Raw genomic sequence first — 18514 nt, forward strand, 5'->3', positions numbered from 1 at the left:
GTGAGTGAGGAGAAAAATATTGTCGGGATACGCTTGTAAGCTGTTGAGTCTGAGGGTGGTGTAGTTTGTGTGTTCTAAGAGAACATAATAGTTGTCCTGTTGTAAGAAAGGCCGTGGGCTTTGAACTGGGTAAAGACTGAAGGTAATCATGCCGAATGGTAACTCATAAGTATGGAAACGCGTTTTGTTAAAAGCCCAATACCATCCTTACAATCAGAGCAACCTTGAAACTATTTTCTAATCGAAACCTTTCATCAAGGTTTTATGATGGTCTATTAGGTTGTTAATCCTCATGCTGGTAGGACCACTTGGCTCAGATCTGCCCTTTGTAGTTCACGTGTTGTACATGGGTGGAGGAACATATTGTCTGTAGCCTACTGTACATGGTGGTAAATGGGAACATAATTGCCTATTGTGTAATCACTCACTGTCCCCAGTAACTGGCCAACCTTTGCTAATCAGCTTCACTGACCAAATACGTTAAAGCAACCGAGTAGAAAACTCTCTACGTTGACACTGGTTATCGTGGGAGACAATACAAGATTACCATAATCTCTATGTGGCTATTTGTTCCCAAACTAACAACTAAATGCTAAACGATAGTGAGCCTGAACCTTTTGCCTGGTAATGAGTCCATAATGTACCATATTCCTTGTGTCGTGTATCGTGTAATCACATTGTCCTCTCTCAGTTCCCCCATCTGAGTCACCCCAGTTGTGTGGTGTTCCTGCAAGAACATATTGCCTGTAGCCTACTGTACACGGTGGAGGAACATATTGTCTGTAGGCTACTGTACACGGTGGAGGAACATATTGCCTGTAGCCCACTGTACATGATGGAGGAACATATTAACTGTAGCCCACTGTACATGGTAAACTGTAAGTGTCACTTTTGATATGGAAAACATCTGTGAAAACATTTTTCCTCAACCTTCACAACATATTGACACAATTACAACCTTTATAGAAACAAGTCGAATGTCATCAATTACATGTGGAAATAGGCATTTGAGGGAACATTAGCAAGCCAGAAGTAGATGAAACATGAAGGGAATTCTCTTCTCCCTCTCTCCCCGGTTTTAGCTTGCCGTCTAGCTGGCTAGGTTTAGGATATTTATTGGCCCATACCAGTGAAAAACTTATGTTATCAACTTAAGGCAGTACACAAACAAAATCTAGCTCACTTATTTAGCCAGAAATGAGTCCAGAAACAGAGGCAGAGGATAACTATCTATAGGAAGCTAACGTTAGCAGCTGCCTCTTTGACAAGAAGCAATTGTGACAACATTGATCAAAAAATAAACCTTCCCATTGAGCAAAATCCACAATCCACCCCTCCAAAGAAAGGTAGGCTATGGGGCTTCTCCGAAATGCAACCAGAGCCACGATCGGATCCATGGCTTTGCATTTCAATTTAGTCCGAGCTAGGCAGGCTGTGTAGAAAACTCCCTCAGAGCCTGCTGGCCGAAATACCGCAGCGCACAGCCCCCACAAACACCATGAAAACTTGCTACTGTTTCCCATAGCCTTGTATTATCTATAGTATGACATCATCAGCCGTTAGCTACCAACAGTTGGCATACATGTTTACTTTTGGTTATTATCAGTCTTATTTAGATGGAAGAAGAGACACAATTGAGAGGATCCTGTCAGGCTGTAACACCGCCTGGTATGGCAACTGCACCACCAGCAACCACAGAGCTCTCCAGAGGGTGGTGTGGTCTGCCCAAAGCATCACCGGGGGGAAACTACCTGCCCTTCAGGACACCTACAGCACCGATGTCACAGGAAGGTCAAAAAGATTATCAAGGACAACAACCACCTGAGCCACTGCCTGTTCACCCCGCTATCATCCAGAAGGCAAGGTCAGTACAGGTGCATCAAAGCTGTGACCGAGATACTGAAAACCAGCTTCTATCTCAAGGCCATCAGACTGTTAAATAGCAATCACTAGCACATTAGAGGCTGCTGCCCTATATACATAGACTTGAAATCACTGGCCACTTTAATAATGGAACACTAGTCACTTTAATAATGTTTACATATTTTGCATTACTCATTTCATATGTATATACTGAATTCTATCCTATTCTACTGTATCTTAGTCTATGCCGCTCTGACATTGCTCACCCAAATATTTATATATTCTTAATTCCATTACTTTACTTTGATTTGTGTGTAGTGTGTGTATTGGTGTGAAATGGTTAGATATTACTTGTTAGATATTACTACTGTCACGCCCTGACCGCAGAGAGCCTTTTTATTTCTCGATTTGGTTAGGTCAGGGTGTGATTTGGGTGGGCATTCTATGTTCTATATTTCTTTGTTTTTGGCCGAGTGTGGTTCCCAATCAGAGGCAGCTGTCTATCGTTGTCTCTGATTGGGAATCATACTTAGGCAGCCTGTTTGCCACCTTAGTTGTGGGATGTTGTCTTTGTTTAATGCATGTATAGCCTTACGGAGCTTCACGTTCGTTATTGTTTTGTTGGCGACATTAAAAAATAAAGAGAAATGTACGCTGACCACGCTGCACCTTGGTCCGGTCATTTTCAAGACGACGTTCGTGACAACTGCACTGTTGGAGCTAGAAACACAAGCATTTCGCTACACCCGCAATAACATCTGCTATACACGTGTACGTGACAAATACAATGTGATTTGATGTGAGCTAAATGCCCTATAGCTAGCTAACGTTAGCATAGAGGTAGCAAGCTAGCTCTTCGACTTTCACGTACCCGGTTGACTTAAATGCTCACTGAAGCCCATGATCATGCTCGGTCTCTGCTGGTGCTGCTGGCTGTTTGAGATGTTTGTTCAGAAGTTAGAGCTGATTTGGAGAAAAAAAATCTACTTTTAGAACAACCTAATATTTTAATTGATTTAAAAGTTTGTAATTTGGCAATGTTTCTTGGGGTGCTCTTACTTACTATTACACGCGTTTCTGGCATTGAGAAATTAGTGCTACACTGCCTTTAAGTGGAGGTGATCCAAGAAACAGTCATTATGTAAAACCAGTGGATAATACCTGTACGTAATTTGTATGTCCATAACAACGACACCTGTCAGAAAAGAAGCATGACAATGACTTAATTAATGGGAAACTATTGGAATACTGTACTGAATACACATAGAATAGACCATAAAGTAAATGTAAACACTTGCCGTAGACTTCCCCTCTCTGTTTTGTTTAAATTTGAAATCCCCTCAAGACCTTGCAGACTGACGGTTGTTCAGCAAAGTTCACAGTGCTGGCGCTGTGAAATGCACTGAGCCCACCCAAAACTGTCAAAACGCCAAGCAGCACATCTCCTCTGTTACGCCAGCCAGGATATCAGTGCGTGTGTCACGGCAAATGGACGACATCTTCTGTGTGTGCGTGATAAGGGCACTCACCTCGACATGACCTGATTCCTTTCTCTCTCTCTCTCTCTCTCTCTCGCTCTCTCTATTCCAATGGCTATATGCCCCCCCCCCCCCCCCCCCCCCCCCCCCCCCCCCCCATCTCCTCCCTCTCTGTGCAGCATTCAATTGCCACTTGGCATTGGGTTAAACAGAGAAAAAAAGTTTCAAATAAAGCTCCTTGCCAATCAAACATCAGCGTTCCAACCTCTGTGACAACCCTCTATCAGTCAAACGCAGTGTTTGACTGACACCAGCCTCATCCGCTGTCACTGTGTGCCATCCACCCACCCTGCAAGCAGGAGTGCTGCTTCCTGTTAGCAGCGTTGAGCCTAACACAAGCATATGTTAGCTAGCATAATTTATAGCTAAAGGAACAGGATGCTACTGGGATTTGACGGCACATGAGTTCCTCTTTAGCCCTGACATGTTGGACAGTATAAACTACCTTTCCCACATAGGGTTTCATTTTCTAAAATCTAACTTCGCATGTCAAAACGTCAATCTTGCAGCGACGGAGTGACAAGCCTGGCCCAAGGGGACTGCTCTGAATAGAGGCTGCACAAATTGATTTAGATTTTCTTCCAAATCATTCAAAGTGTTTAGCTTAATGCGAGCTGATCAGAAGAGCATGACAACGGACCCAGTAACGGGGAGATAGCTCTGTCACTCTGGAATCATGCCCTGTCGCTGGGTCTCTCTCTCTCCGCTGGGCATGTCAGCCATGGATCCCAGCTAGCTACTGTACACCCAACTGGATATTTTACATAACCATGTCACGGAGGAACCCTCACTGGGCCAGACCACTCAGCACCAGGGGCTAGCCTCCCTCTCTGCTGCCTCTGGCCTCTGGCTTCTCCAAAACGTGGATCAAACTGTGAAAAAGCTCGAGCCAAGTTTAGCTATGGTGACATCCTTTACATATTCAGTGGATGGTGTAGTTTATGTTTAAGTTGCAGGCCATCTCAGCCAAACAGGAAATGACAGATCGAGGAGCTCCGTGCACTAGGAGCAATCATCATGTATGGCAGCCTTTACCCTCCACATCTCCAATCAAAACAGAGAGATTCAATGTAGCATAATATCCATGTTTGCCCAACAGTAGTTCATACAATAAGGATTAACTTGCATCCTTATTGCTATAAACATCTATTTGAGCCTTTTAATGTAAACAACTTTCTTCTATACATTATTCTATAAAAGGCCAGAGCAGGATGGCAGCTTTGTGGTGGGTAGGAACAAGATGGCGCTGGCAGCACAAACGTACAAGGGCTTCTAATTTGCAAGTGGTTGGTGGGCCTGAACTTTTTGAGTGGATCGAATGTGACAGCATCAAAGAGTGAGCTAAGGCAGACAAACGTAACAGCCTCACTGTCAGAGGAAAAGTCCCATGAGAGAGAAAGAGAGAGAGAAAGAGAGAGAGATAGAGAGATTGATTTAGAATTACTCTCACATACACAAAAACACACACACACACACATAGACTACACAATTAACTGTACTAATTTTCTATCACATAGTGGAGTAGTGTTTCAGCATTCATCAATCTCAGTCAACAACATCTCATCAGACAAACTTTGACTTGTTACAAAGTTTTGTCGAAGTGGCTCAGGGGCATCTCTCAAGATGAATGTGAAAGTTTCTGGATGGCATGAGAGTGGGAAAAATGCCAGGCTGCCCACAGGGGGCGCAACCATGGCAACACCCAGAGGACTGTGTCCGCATAACTGTATCCCTATATAACCAGACTAGGAATAAATGACCTTTGGAAATGCAAGTCAATAAATCCATACTTGTAAACTATATAGGCTGATATATATGAGAATTCTTAGAGGGGAAATGCTCTCAACGGCAATACTGTACCTCTTCTCTTTGACTATGCATATTACAGTAAGCATGTGTCAAGCCCTGACCTTAGAGAGCCTTTTTTATTCTCTTTTTGGTTAGGTCAGGGTGTGACTAGGGTGGGCAAATCTATGTGTTCTATTTCTTTGTTGGCCGGGTATGGTTCCCAATCAGAGGCAGCTGTCTATCGTTGTCTCTGATTGGGGATCATACTTAGGCAGCCTGTTTTCCACCTGCGTTTGTGGGTTCTTGTTTTTGCACAGTTACTGTGTAGCCTGCAGAACGTTACGTTCGTTTATCTTTTGTTGTTTTTTTGGTGTTCATCAAAATAAAGAAAGAAGTACGCTTACCACGCTGCGCCTTGGTCTCATTCATCTGACGGCGGACGTAACAGCATGTTTACAGTAATATTGGAGGAGAGTTCTCAGACACAGGCAGGGCCGTTGTGTTGAGGTATGTCTCGTTAAGGTTTTGATTCTTTAAAAGGCTGTGGTGAGATCTCAGGCCCATTCCCCATGAGGTCAGCACTTTCCCCTTTGCACGGATATGTGCTTTACGGTGCCTTGTAATGCGCAAGGAGACAGTATCTAATAGATTGATACACAGGTTTTGACATGCTATTTGAGCGTGCAGCTTCGCCATAATTGGCCACGTCATCATGCATTAAATGAACAATATATAGAGGAGGGCCCTGAGACGAGTGTCTTGGGCTAATCCGTCAGACATCAGGACAAACTGCATGTGACAGGGCTCTCTGAGGGGGCAAAAGGAGAGAGGCAGGCTCTTTTTTTAAAAGTATTACACTGATGGACATGAGCTGCTACCCCTCCCTTCCTCTCTCTCTCTCCGTCTGTCCCCCAGTGTACTTACTTACTTACTCTCTCTTTCATTCTAAGCAGGCCTTCTACATATCCTCCCCTCTTTCAGCCTTCCAATGACACGAGCCAATCCTTTTCCGTTGTCTCTTTCTCACTCTTTTTCTCTATGTCTCTCCCTAACTGAACGTTTCAAGCGTGGCCAGGATGGGTCCAGTGAACGAGTTACGGACAGATTTTACGAGGAAATAAAAAAAAATCTAAACAAATGACCTTGACTCCAGCTGCTGTCACTGTGGAATGCGGGCTGTCAGATGACAGAAATGTCAGATGTCGGAAACCTTTCAGCTTGTGTGGAACTGGACATTGACATTGAGCTGGTCTTCCAATACAGCCATGAAACGAGGCACACTGATGAGATAACAGTATCCATCCATTCACTCAGCAACAGACCCAATCACTGGGAGTTCAGGAGAGGTTCCCCTTCTCTGCACGTGCAGTGTTCAATGACGTATTAATCTGTGAAACATGGCCGCAACACAAAGCACTGAGGGGGACACTGTAAAATGTATCACTATTCAGTATACAGATTAGGATGTAGCCCAGACGTTTGAGCAAAGGTAAGGCATTCAGATTTTTGTGCATATTGTGCAGAAGTGATTAAAAGTATGACCTCATGCTGCTTAGTAGAGACTTCTGATCTTTAAATTACCAGGGAAAAAAAGAAGTGACCTTTACATAGAAGTTATATAAAGGTTCAATTGAACTATATTCTCCTCTGGTCTGATTTATTTACACTGAACCTGAAGTGGAGCATACTTTATTACTAGTCGTTCAGCAGCAGGACTTCATAGAGTAATGTGAAGATTGTAATATTATCTTTCAATATGTATTACATTTTCCTTTTCTATCCAAACCTCCAAACCCTACGTTAGTGGCGTACAAGCTCCTGTTGTTAAATATGAAATATGCTTTGAATTTGTAATTATTAAGAATGACTCATATGTGTTGGTTTGGTTTCACTCACGCTCTTAGTTTTCCTTGGCTGATGGTACCACTTCAACCTCCACATCCTTTAACCTATGCTCCCCCTCCCCTTTCCCCTCCCCTCAGTTCAATACACCCACACTCCTCCCTCATCCTTCTCACAGTACAGTTGGGGATACAGTCAAAGACAGCAGGTTTATTTTCTTAAGAGGGAAGTATCCATTGAAAAAACAAGCTGTGTTTAGAGGGGGAAGCTGGCTAGAGAACAGAGACTGCCTTATGCTCCAGACACAATGAGAGAGTGTCACAATGGAGTCCTGCGGAGCCCGTGCTACTGCCACGCCATGCAGGATTAAAGCAAATGGAACTTAAAGACCTGCCGCTGAAAGGAAGGGAGGGGATTTTACAAAAATGAGGAAAACCCTCCTCTTTTTTCAATGGAGGTTAGAGTGTACAGTTTACTCACCTTTCAATGGCTGTTAGTGTATTATATCTGCCCACCTTTTCAAAGATGATTCTCACATGAGTTGACGAGAAGAAAAGCACAGGGAAAACATTATGGCCAAATGTTGCTAACAATTCCCATACGTCTGTCCAATTGGGTGTTTGGCAATTGGCACTGGAGCTTCATTCACCTGGGTGTTAGATGTTGGTGCTTCTGCATCTCAGCTGCCAGCCTTGCATAGAAAAGCAGTTTGCCTATCAAACAGTTCAATGTACGCTTACATCATCTTTCATTGATTTACAGGAGCACGTYCTTTCATGTGACATGGTAGAGTGCATGTCCTGTTTACCTCTAACTGCCCTTTGTAAGGATATCTTAAGTGATCACAGGGGGCTGACTGTAAGAGGGGGTGGGGGGGGGTCATCCTGTTGTTTCCCCCTTCTGGTTGGCCCTCTCTGACAGAATGCACTGTGGCTGCTAATAAGGGTATTCATCACTTCAGCGAGCGCAGTGACAACTTCGCAGACGCCACACAAATTGTCCCTAAAATATGAACTTATCATTTAATTATGCTCCGGGGGACTTGATTGCCTTGTCAAGATGCAGGTTAGTTAAGAGGAGAGATCTCTCTGACCGACCCTCGTCATGACAACCTCTCATCTCATCAGATTCTTCAAATTAGATTTCATTTCTTCTCCTTCTCTGATTCCTCATTTTTTATTTTAATGGGAAGATTTTAACTGCATGACCTTAAAGGTCAATCCACCCAAAACCACAAATTCCTATAATTTACAGTGTTAAATAACGGCAATATGTGAGAACAATATTTTTGTGAACAAATGTTTACTTCTGTCGTAATAATAAGGTTGGTAGCAACATGTGAAAATCGTGGAAATCTGTTGCAGCTCAAGTCGACTACACAAACCCACAAGGCAATGTTCTCTCTATGGGCTGGCTGGCTAGCTAGATATCTAGCAAACGTAGCTACACACAATAATACTGAAGTCAATATAAGCATGTGAAGTAGCTAGTTAGCTGTAATATCTCCTAAACAAACTGCACTATCAATTTAGGAGTCTATAATCTCACCATGTTCAACCGGAAGATTGATGAGTGGAGTCTGACATGGCAACGGCACCATGCAATGCACCCTGGACTGAAGAGGCAGACAAATAGGAGAAATGTGGTAGACCCTCTGTTAAATTACACATTTCTCGAGGTAGGAATATCAATGGCTCATTCGAGAGAACGACAACCTCCCGCATTATGACATCGGACAGTATTGAAATCTGATATGTATGATAGACAATTTTTGCTCACTAAAAGTCGTATTCCTAATAACCTCTAGTGTAGTGAGAGTGGCTTTATCACAATGCCACGTCATACCGGCCGGATTTCTCCCTGCTTGATCGGCAATAGCTCAGATAAACATGATATCATGAAATGCCCCCGGGAATCGATAGAACATCGCTCAGAGATACACAAAATCAATATAACATTCCAAATGGGTGAATCTTTCTTTAAAAGGTCGGTTTAGGGAAATTTTCAAGACAGTTTCTATCCAAGATTGCCTGAAGTAATAGTTGTAAATCAGTAAATGCATAATCTGCGGTGCAGTTACATACAGTATGCTATGCCAAGTACAGAACATACTAATTCAATGTAGCCTACATCAAAAACATTGTTGGACAGTTGATACGTAAGGCAACATACGTGTAGGTTTCCAAAGACACACAAGTATAAGTGTGTATGTCTAAATCCCCTTCCCCCACATTCCCCAAACTAGTCCAGTGTCTCAGTAATGAAATCACTCTCAGCATTAGGAAGTGTGTTGGCATTTATTCTTTATTTCCTGTGCAACAGTTATAGCACTCGGGGGGAATGGAGGGCCTGCCAATAAAAGTTCCACCCTGGCATGAGCTGAGGTTTCTCAAATGAAGACATATGTCACAGGGAGACTCGGCAAAAGGCCTGGAGAACTTTTCAGCGCAGCATATACTCTTTTAACAAAAGGGCCCATAAATTCAACCTTTCCAATGCGACACAAATGAAATTTAGAGCCTGAAGTTTTGGTAATTTCTTTCCCAGATGATTGGAATGAATATGGGGTAGTTAAAGTTTAATATCCTATTATGTGTCTCTGTTTAACTTGCGTGGCCTGTCAGGGATGCTAGCTGCCTCTCCCTGGGCTCTGTCGATATTTTCCAAGGCAGACTGATTGTTGTACCAACTCAAGGAGGGTATTTAATACGACAGCTTTCACTCCAGTGAACAATTTGTGTCATTTTTGACGAAAGGGTCTGCACTAGTTTAGCTTCCAGCCTGTATTATTATTTTCTACAAGGATAGAAAATGTTCAAAAGAAGCCAGGTGTTGACTGTGACAACTGCAGCTATGTCACATCCAGCATCTTGTGCAATGAAGCTAGTGCAAGAGCAGTTTAATCAGTTATTGACAGTGTTGGGGAGTAGTGAACGAGTAATTAAACTACATTTTGCAGTAGTTTGATGGTAATTGAACTAGATTCAAATCTTGGTAATGTTTTCAGTAGTTAATTACTTTTTTGTCCATGTAGCGGTGTAGCTAACTACTGGAACTACTCACGATTTTTGCTAAAATAAAATAAAATATGGGAAGGTAAGATTTTCCCAGATTTTTCGGCTTCAGAATTCTCACTTGAAACATTGTTTTTGTGTTTGATAGGATGAATTACACATTCTGTTAATGAGCGACTGAACGCACTGATTCCGCATGTGTTTCTCTGTTGCTCATTAAGAAAAACGAGATTTCAGTCTTTGGGGTGTGGTTCAATGTGGCAGTTACTGATGTTTGTCCCCCATGAGACACAACAGGAACCAAGCCAGTATCACTTCCTCAAAAAACACAACTCAAAGAACTCTGGAATAAATGTGTACGTTTTTGCCTTAGCTAAATTCTACAACTAGTTAAGGTGTTTGGTGCAGTATTTCTCAAGTTAAAATATGCTGCGAAGTGTTTTGGTATGTAAACAAAGTCCAATCCGCTGCGCTGCTGGGAAGTCTGTCTCAGTACAGAACTGTGGTAGGATTGGATAGAGCACAATCGCCGCAGCTGTGTATCCCGTGTCAGTGGGCAAGTGAGCATTGTTGAAATCAAAACCTAACCCTCAAGTAAGTCATGACAAACTTACTTACAAAACTCCTTTTTGTACGAGACTGACTTTATGACCAAAATTATCCCATTTACACTTTGTAGTAAATTTTGACACTAGAATACATTTTTCAGACTAATATCCATGCCACATAGTCCGTTTTCTTTCAGATAAGTAGTTAATTTCCTTCAGTCGCGCTTTAACATCTGACCACAGAGTGATCTGCTCTTGCAATTTGTATTCTATGACATTTCTGATTTAGATATGATAATTTTCACAAACTAGTTTGGGTCTAGGGAACTACTTTTTCAATGTAAACTATAACATTTTCTTCAGGGTAGCTTTAGTGTAACTTGGTAAACTATATTTTCAGAGGAGCTTCCCTAACACTGATTATTGATTAACACGCTCCTGCCTCTCTTCCATGACCATGATAATGTGCTGAATTCACGGCACACTTTCCACATCTGTGACACATACTGAAATGACAAGCATGAACGTCTAATTGATTGGATTAATTGCTAAGTGGTGATTCATAATTGAATTTGACTTGATTAAATACCCAGGGTAATTGTAATGAAATACACATTACATAAGTGCTTAGGAAAAAGGTACCCAGCCTTTGTCTGCTACTCCCAGTTCCAGATACACCTGCAATGCTAAATCATAAGCGCCTCACTAGATACCGCCAGACTGGAAATGTTTTGTGCTGTTTTTGCAATTCCTCAATGTGGATTTATATCTTTTGCTTTGGGAAAGGTTGTAATATTTCACGGCTTACAGTGAGAAGTGCTAGTACAGTACACTCACAGGAATGGGGGAGGGAGAAGACGATTTGAAGGGAAGGTTGAAATACGGTATCAGCAAATATTGTAATTTCATTTTGATAAGGCCATGCTTAAAAACAGGGATGGTTCATCCACAGGAAAGACGTGTGGTTTTATTTTACATATCCCTAGCTTTGGGATGCTCCCCGACAATCATTAGTGCATCCCACAACAGGGGATATCTGCAAATTAGAACAGGTGCAACGCTCCCACTCCCACAATGCACCGAGAGCCTTGATAACACAAACCTCTCTGCAGTTACTTCCTGAAATGCAGTGTGTGTGTGTTTTTTATTCTCTGCCTTGTCAGATTTTCCTTTCAAACCCATCTGATCAGGTCGAGTCTCATCACGCTGTCACCCCAGCTCTCTTTTCATTAGTCTAGCGCTCTCCGTTCGCCTAGCCAAGCAGAAGAACTCAAACACATGCGCAAATTAAATCGACATCCAAACTCACTGCGATATACAAAGCAATTTAAATGATATTCATTAGAGCGATGACAAGTCCTGATGAGCCTTTCAGGAGGAGAGCACTCCTTCAGCTTTTTGCCGACTCTGTTTCATGGCCACTGAGGCGTGACGGGCGTCACTGCACCTTCACTTAAATACCCACAATACAGAGAGGTTCCTTCCCTCTGCACACACCTACCGCTCCTCCCTCTCCTCCCTTGTCCCCTCTGTCTTTTTAAAACAGAGAGAGCCTATCCATGGTTTACAAACTGACCCCATTTAGAAGGTGCATTCTTCCCCCCTATTTCCTCTCAGTTTAGTATATTTTCTACCATGCTTTTTTCATTATTGAGATTATATTTATGTCCATGGCAATTAACTGCTGTCAGCTGTTCTAATGTATAAAAACGTCAAGATGTATTTTTTCGCTTCTTCTTCTCATTCGGACATGAGCCAATTAATTTAGGCTTTTTCACGCAGCCCTTAATTAACCCCTTCAGGACTGAAAATATGTCTAATGCCAGTGATTGAGGCCAAGCTTGAAATAACCCAGCCCAGGCAGCACCACAGCACTGGGAAGGACTTCTGTGGGAAAGATGCACTGATTACTGCTGTCCTTTGTTTGGTCTGTATGCATACATTAAATCCCATCATTCATTAGCATTTGATTGTGGAAAAACAGAGCCAGTTATATCATAAAATGTCTAGCATATGTAATGTGTTTTCTACATGATTCCAAGCCTGTGAGTCTTTCCGAGATTGCTCGTCCTTTGTTCCATGATAGCTTCAGCACTGCAGACATTTGGTCTGATGTTGTAATCAATTTGTGCGACCAGACGTGGTCTGGACGTGTGTTAATTAAGGTGCTTGTGGGAGGAAATAATTTAAGCGTGATAATGAGCTTTAAGAGGACTGGTGAGCGGGTGTCATCCCAGGAGCTCAGCGACAGAGAGGATCTCAGATTGGGACAGGATCACCCCCCACCCTGTTTAACCCCTAAAGTTACATACTGTAGACATCTCGTGGGACACACATGATATCACTAAACCTACCCATCAAAACAGATCACAGAATTCACATTTGATGTTAGTCCCTTTGATATGACCATACCAATGCAATCTCATTGAGATATCACTCAAAGCAACAAATTCAATTACATGTTTTATTAAAAACGTGGATAAATGTGCAATTTCTTGTTTATGTTATTTGGGAGTAATCAGAAATGTGTTGCAATGTTGTCAAACATACGTAACCATATCGCATATAATTATCTCACTGTTTCTTGGTTCATTTCAAATATTGATGGAACTAAATATGCACACCTATCTATTGCCATTATTTTTGCTGAGGCAACAGTATTAAGATCACAATGCACCACAATATGTGTTAAAACAGTCCTTTATTTCTATTTGTGTTATTGGCACAATCATAATGAAGATTGAGACACCCCCGGGGCATATATCTGCTCTGGCTATTAAAATAAAAAATGACACTTCATATAGAGTGGGGTCATGGATTTGAACCAATAATATATTAGTGCCTTAGGGGGAGGGACGGTGGTGTTTGACCCTGTATACTGGTATAGCCCTGAACATCCTCCAGAGTTGGAGATAGTGATGGACATCACTCCGGGGGGTGGGATGGGGACTGGGGGTCATTTTAAATGGTGCTAAGCACTTTCCCTTATCGCCTAGCTTCGGCTGTCTGACCCCTGACCTGGGGAGATATTTCCACATCGGAGGCTGAGAGGAGACAGCTTCCTCACATTGGTTAATGGGAGAAAAAGCTTGGGAGAACTGAATCCGCCCTTTGTGATCACTGGGAATGATAGGAACGAGAGCCACTTACAGATCCATCTCACTGATAAACTGACTCGTCCTCTTTCTTAATAGCGTCTCACTTAAAMGGTTGCCACAAACCGTACTGGTCAGCTATGTATTACTCTTGAAATCCCAAACAACAACTACTGTAGTAGAAAGAGTAGGCCTATAGTAAACTATGATCAACAGCAACAGCAGAAACAACAGCGATTAACAGTAAAACAACAACCATCATGTAGTCATGGTTCTAGTTATTGTGAAGCCCTAACAKGTTGTAGCTGCAGGGTGTTTGCAGGTTTGTTGAATAAGAAGGATATACATGAAGAGGCAACAGTAACGTAAGCAGTGTACACGCGAGGTACCAGACAACATCACATCTTATCTGACGAAAGATAAGCAACAAGCAACAAGCCAAGCACATTTTCAATATTGTTTTCTACCGGCTAGGGCCAGATGTCATCTTTCTGCAACTGAAAATATTATATTTAGCAAGGGATAAAGTTTGAACTCAGCCACCAATATTGTCTTACAACACTTCAGGGGGAAAAGCAAGCATTTGAAGGTTCAAAGAGGTGATTGTGTTGATTGTGTTGTCCTAACGGGATCCATGAGAGGTGTGAGTTAGGGACTGGTGATGTATTTCCTGGAACATGAAAAGATCTAGAGGCTGGCCTGGGAACAGATATCAGATATCAGTTCAGTTGGAGCTCTTGTGTTCCCTACTCTTGGTAGGGTGGCAGCCTGCAGCCATTAGCTGGCCCCTGTGTAGGGTTCACGGGGGTGAGTGACAGGTCAGCAGAACCAGGCCCGTGTTTGTGTAACTAGACAGGAGGACTGTGGGAGAACACCGCTTGACCCTTCAGTGACAATGTGAAAGGGATAGTCTTGTTTGAGAGGGTTTTAACCTCCACCCCTAGGTCTATTACTGTGGCTAACGGACAAGGAACAGCAATGTGTTGCTAAACTATACCTACTCCAAATGGTGTTGTTTTTGGTAGCACTTTCTATGAGGCATTCACATATAATTCTTTAATACAATTATAGCACCTTATAATAGCCTACTCGGGGCGGTAGGTAGCCCAGCGGCTAAGGAGCTGGATGTTTTACCGAAAGATGTCCGTTTCAATTCCCGGGCCAGGTGCTGAAACAATAAGGGGGAATTGGTCTAGCAACTGGAGGGCTACTGGGTTCACATCCTAAAGGCCCTTGAGTAAGGCCCCTAACCCCACAACTTGCTTTTCATCCAGGGGTGCTGCCCTGCAGCTTGACCCTGACTGTATACCGTAATGTGTGATGTCTTGAGAATGGAGCAGAAAACACATTTCCGTTGTTGGCTACGTTACGGACAATAAAGTTATATTCTATTCTGTTCTATACAATGTGCAAGTGACGTGTCAATTTTCCTTCCGTATTCCTTGTTTTGTAGGCTAAGAATGAGCCTCAAATTTGCATCGTCAATGTCTAGAACTACACATGAACTACAAATCTTTTGACAGCTCACCGGTCTACAAACCAATTTTTTGGGGCATAAAAAAAAAGTTATGGCAGGTAATATTCAGCAAAAAACAATCAGCGTAATCTAATATAAAACACATCAAACGGCCTGTAACTGACGGGTTCTTACCGTCCTGTAAGTCCTCAGCTTGAGCAGGCACGCTCTGGCTTGCTATCAAAGCAGCAGGCAGGTTAGGAGATGTAGTGCAAATTACACTTTTCTAACTTGTTGATCGTCATAAAAGGCATCGGACATGACTAAGTCAATACACAATTACGTGTATSATTGTATATATGCAGTATATCTCTTAAATTACCTTGTTTTCGTGATATATTTGATGATATAATCTTGAAGTCTAGTCAAGCGATTATGGGACATGACCCGGAAGTATGTCATACTTTGAACACGTCACTTTCATAGAGTATTCTCACTATAGATATCGTAATTGCTCATCCCCTTTACCAACGTGTGCTATGGCAGTGCCAACACAATATACATCACTGGCTACATTTATTATCTGTATTATCAGAAATAATGAAAACTTACCTTCGGGTATCTTCCCAGCTCATTGGTAGACGGCATGGTTTGGGTTCAATTCTTCCGGTGTTTATCATGGTTAAAGTACAAAAGTGTCATGAATGTAATAATTAACTAGAAAAGTACATTTCTTGAAGAAAATGTGGTGTCCTTTATAGCTTGTGGAGGATCTATTGATTGATGGGATAGAATAGCTGTTGGTGAGTTATTTTATACTAATTTATGCCAATTGATATAGTTATAGTTGATACTAGTTTTAAAGAATTTGAAGTTAGGATAGCCTGAACATGTGACAGTTGGTTTGGTGGCTCTAGCTTGAACGGTTCAAGAGTTACTGTTGGTGAGTTAATTAATGCTTAGTTATGCACATTTATATAGTTATAGTTGATAAACGTTTTAAGGAATTTGACGTTTGGATAGTCTGAACCTTTTAAAGTTGGTCCTATAGCTTAATTGGCTAAGAAGCAGGACCATTTTGAATATTGTAGCTTCCTCCGGATTCCTACAGTATGGTTCTCATTCAAACCTATGTTAATTTAGGCACATTTAAAATGGTTATAGTTCAAAAATAATCTATAGTATCAAAAAGATTTTCTCAAGCAATCTAAGTTGCGAGAGTCTACACACTTGGAAGTTTGTTTCATGTTGACAGCTTAAATCGTTTAAGGGCCAGAAAAGGTGGAAGAAAATAATAATAATAATAAGACTATAAGAAATCTAAAGCTCTGATTTGCCTTCAGCAAACACACCTAATGAGTACTGTCTTGCATTTACCCAGGTTAGCAGCACTAGGTAGCTAACATACATGTACGTGGAAAAGCTAGGCACCCCTCGACACTTACTTAGCTAGTGAGCTAACTGACACTAACCAGCTTAGCAACCGAGTCAAATTAAGCTTTGAGGAAAAAATGCAATAGGTACATTACTGAAACAAGCCTGGCTAGCGAACCTACTGCATTTCCATCAAACTCCATTAGACAGCAGTTCTCTGCACCATGCAACAACTCAACCAGAGCGGTTCCTTCCGGTTCCAGTGGCCATCATAAACCCTTCCACTTCCACCATGCAGATGAGAGAGTAAAGAGCATGACCAGTGTCATGAGGACAGTACTGTGGCTATGATGACAGCAGTAGAAATGCACAATTGCAGTGTGTCCCTGGGGTCTCCATTTCATCGTGTTTCAAAGACATGCTGGAATGACATTGTTACCAAGGCAAATTCAAATGGATTATTAGATAAATAAAGCCTTTGCAAATAGGGAACATCTTCAGCCATGAAACTATTCCTGTTCTGTGAAGACAGTATGCCAAACAGTACTATAAATAGTGTTTGCTTATATGTGTGTGTGTGTGTGTGTGCACTGCAGGTGCTTATGACTGTAGGCCTAAGTGCATGTAATTCTATGTAGGTCTATATGTGTCACGTAGAACTAGTAAGTGAGTCCTGAGATCCATTTCTGTCTTATCTAGGGTGAGGATCCGTGGTGTAATATGGCATTGCTGCTGCAAATCTTTATGGTCTTTGTTGTTACGGAGAGGTTATGTTTGTCCCCTGTTCTGCAATAAAGAACACAGGCGTCATTATTCTATTGAAACCACACACACATAGCATACATTTCTCCGTGTGTGTGTGTGTGATTCTTTTTTGTGTGGTGGGGAAGTGTGAACAGTGTTTGTGGCGTTTAGAGGAAATTACCCCCCACGCTCCTTGGCCAGAGCAGATAGTTCCCCTAAGCTGCATGGCATATTGATTTCTTGTTGTGAGGAGTGCTGTTCAAGCCCCATTTAAGATTTCCATCCCGCGTGTAGCCCTGAGCACACCACAGCCACGTAAATTAAGGAAATTGCACATTCATCACACACGTTATTTTAAGATACTTTGGTAACGTGACGTCCGGAAGATCTACGGCGGTGCATTACAAGCCGCCGCTCCACTCTTCCTCCTTTCCTCTGTCTTCCCCACCCCCTCCCTCCCTCTCTCTCCCTCCCTCTCTCTGCAGGCTGGGGTAACGGTCAGGTCAGCGGGACACGCCCGTGATTTAGACGCATGCCAGTATTTTTCACATTAGTATTTTTTTTTGTGTGTTAGAGAATTTACAGGTCCTCCTTAAATTAGCATGTCTAATGGGACTGCTTCCAAGGTGAAGGTGTTGTTGGAGAAGTGAATTATTAGGCATGTAAATAACACAGGTTAAATAACTCCCTTCAAACTCAAAGGCCTCTCCAGACATTGTACAACATGGGGTCAACAGTGGAGAGAATAAATCCAGGCCTATTGTGTGTGTGCGTGTGTGTGTGTGTGTGTGCGTGCGATTCCACGAGCCTGCTGGGCAACATATTTCACGGCATGTGTATGTGTACTTTTGTGTGCAACCTGAACACCTGTGTTTGCACTTGCTTATCATTTGAAATCACTATAGCCTAACAGTAGGGCGTGACACACGTCTTAATCAGAATGATTTCCCCCCCTCATCAATGTCTGGAATTACTTCTGAAAACGTGGCTTCACTACATGGAACGCTTCTGTAGTACATTTTTCGGAACACTCAATAGAACAAATGAAATGAGGGCAGCAGTATTCATAACCTTGAAGGACCTAAAAGCATCCTCAGGAGAACAGTGAATTGCTAGCTGGGAAGGAGAATCACGTCGTACTTGTAGACGTGTGCGTTTGTCTGTCGTAGGGCTTTGTCTGTGTTATGCAGTGTGGATCCATTGTGCAGTGTGGATCCATTGAGGGCGTATTACATTACACCTGATGAAGCTA

The sequence above is a fragment of the Salvelinus sp. IW2-2015 genome, linkage group LG10 (genome assembly GCF_002910315.2).
Source record: "Salvelinus sp. IW2-2015 linkage group LG10, ASM291031v2, whole genome shotgun sequence".
NCBI lineage: Eukaryota > Metazoa > Chordata > Actinopteri > Salmoniformes > Salmonidae > Salvelinus > Salvelinus sp. IW2-2015.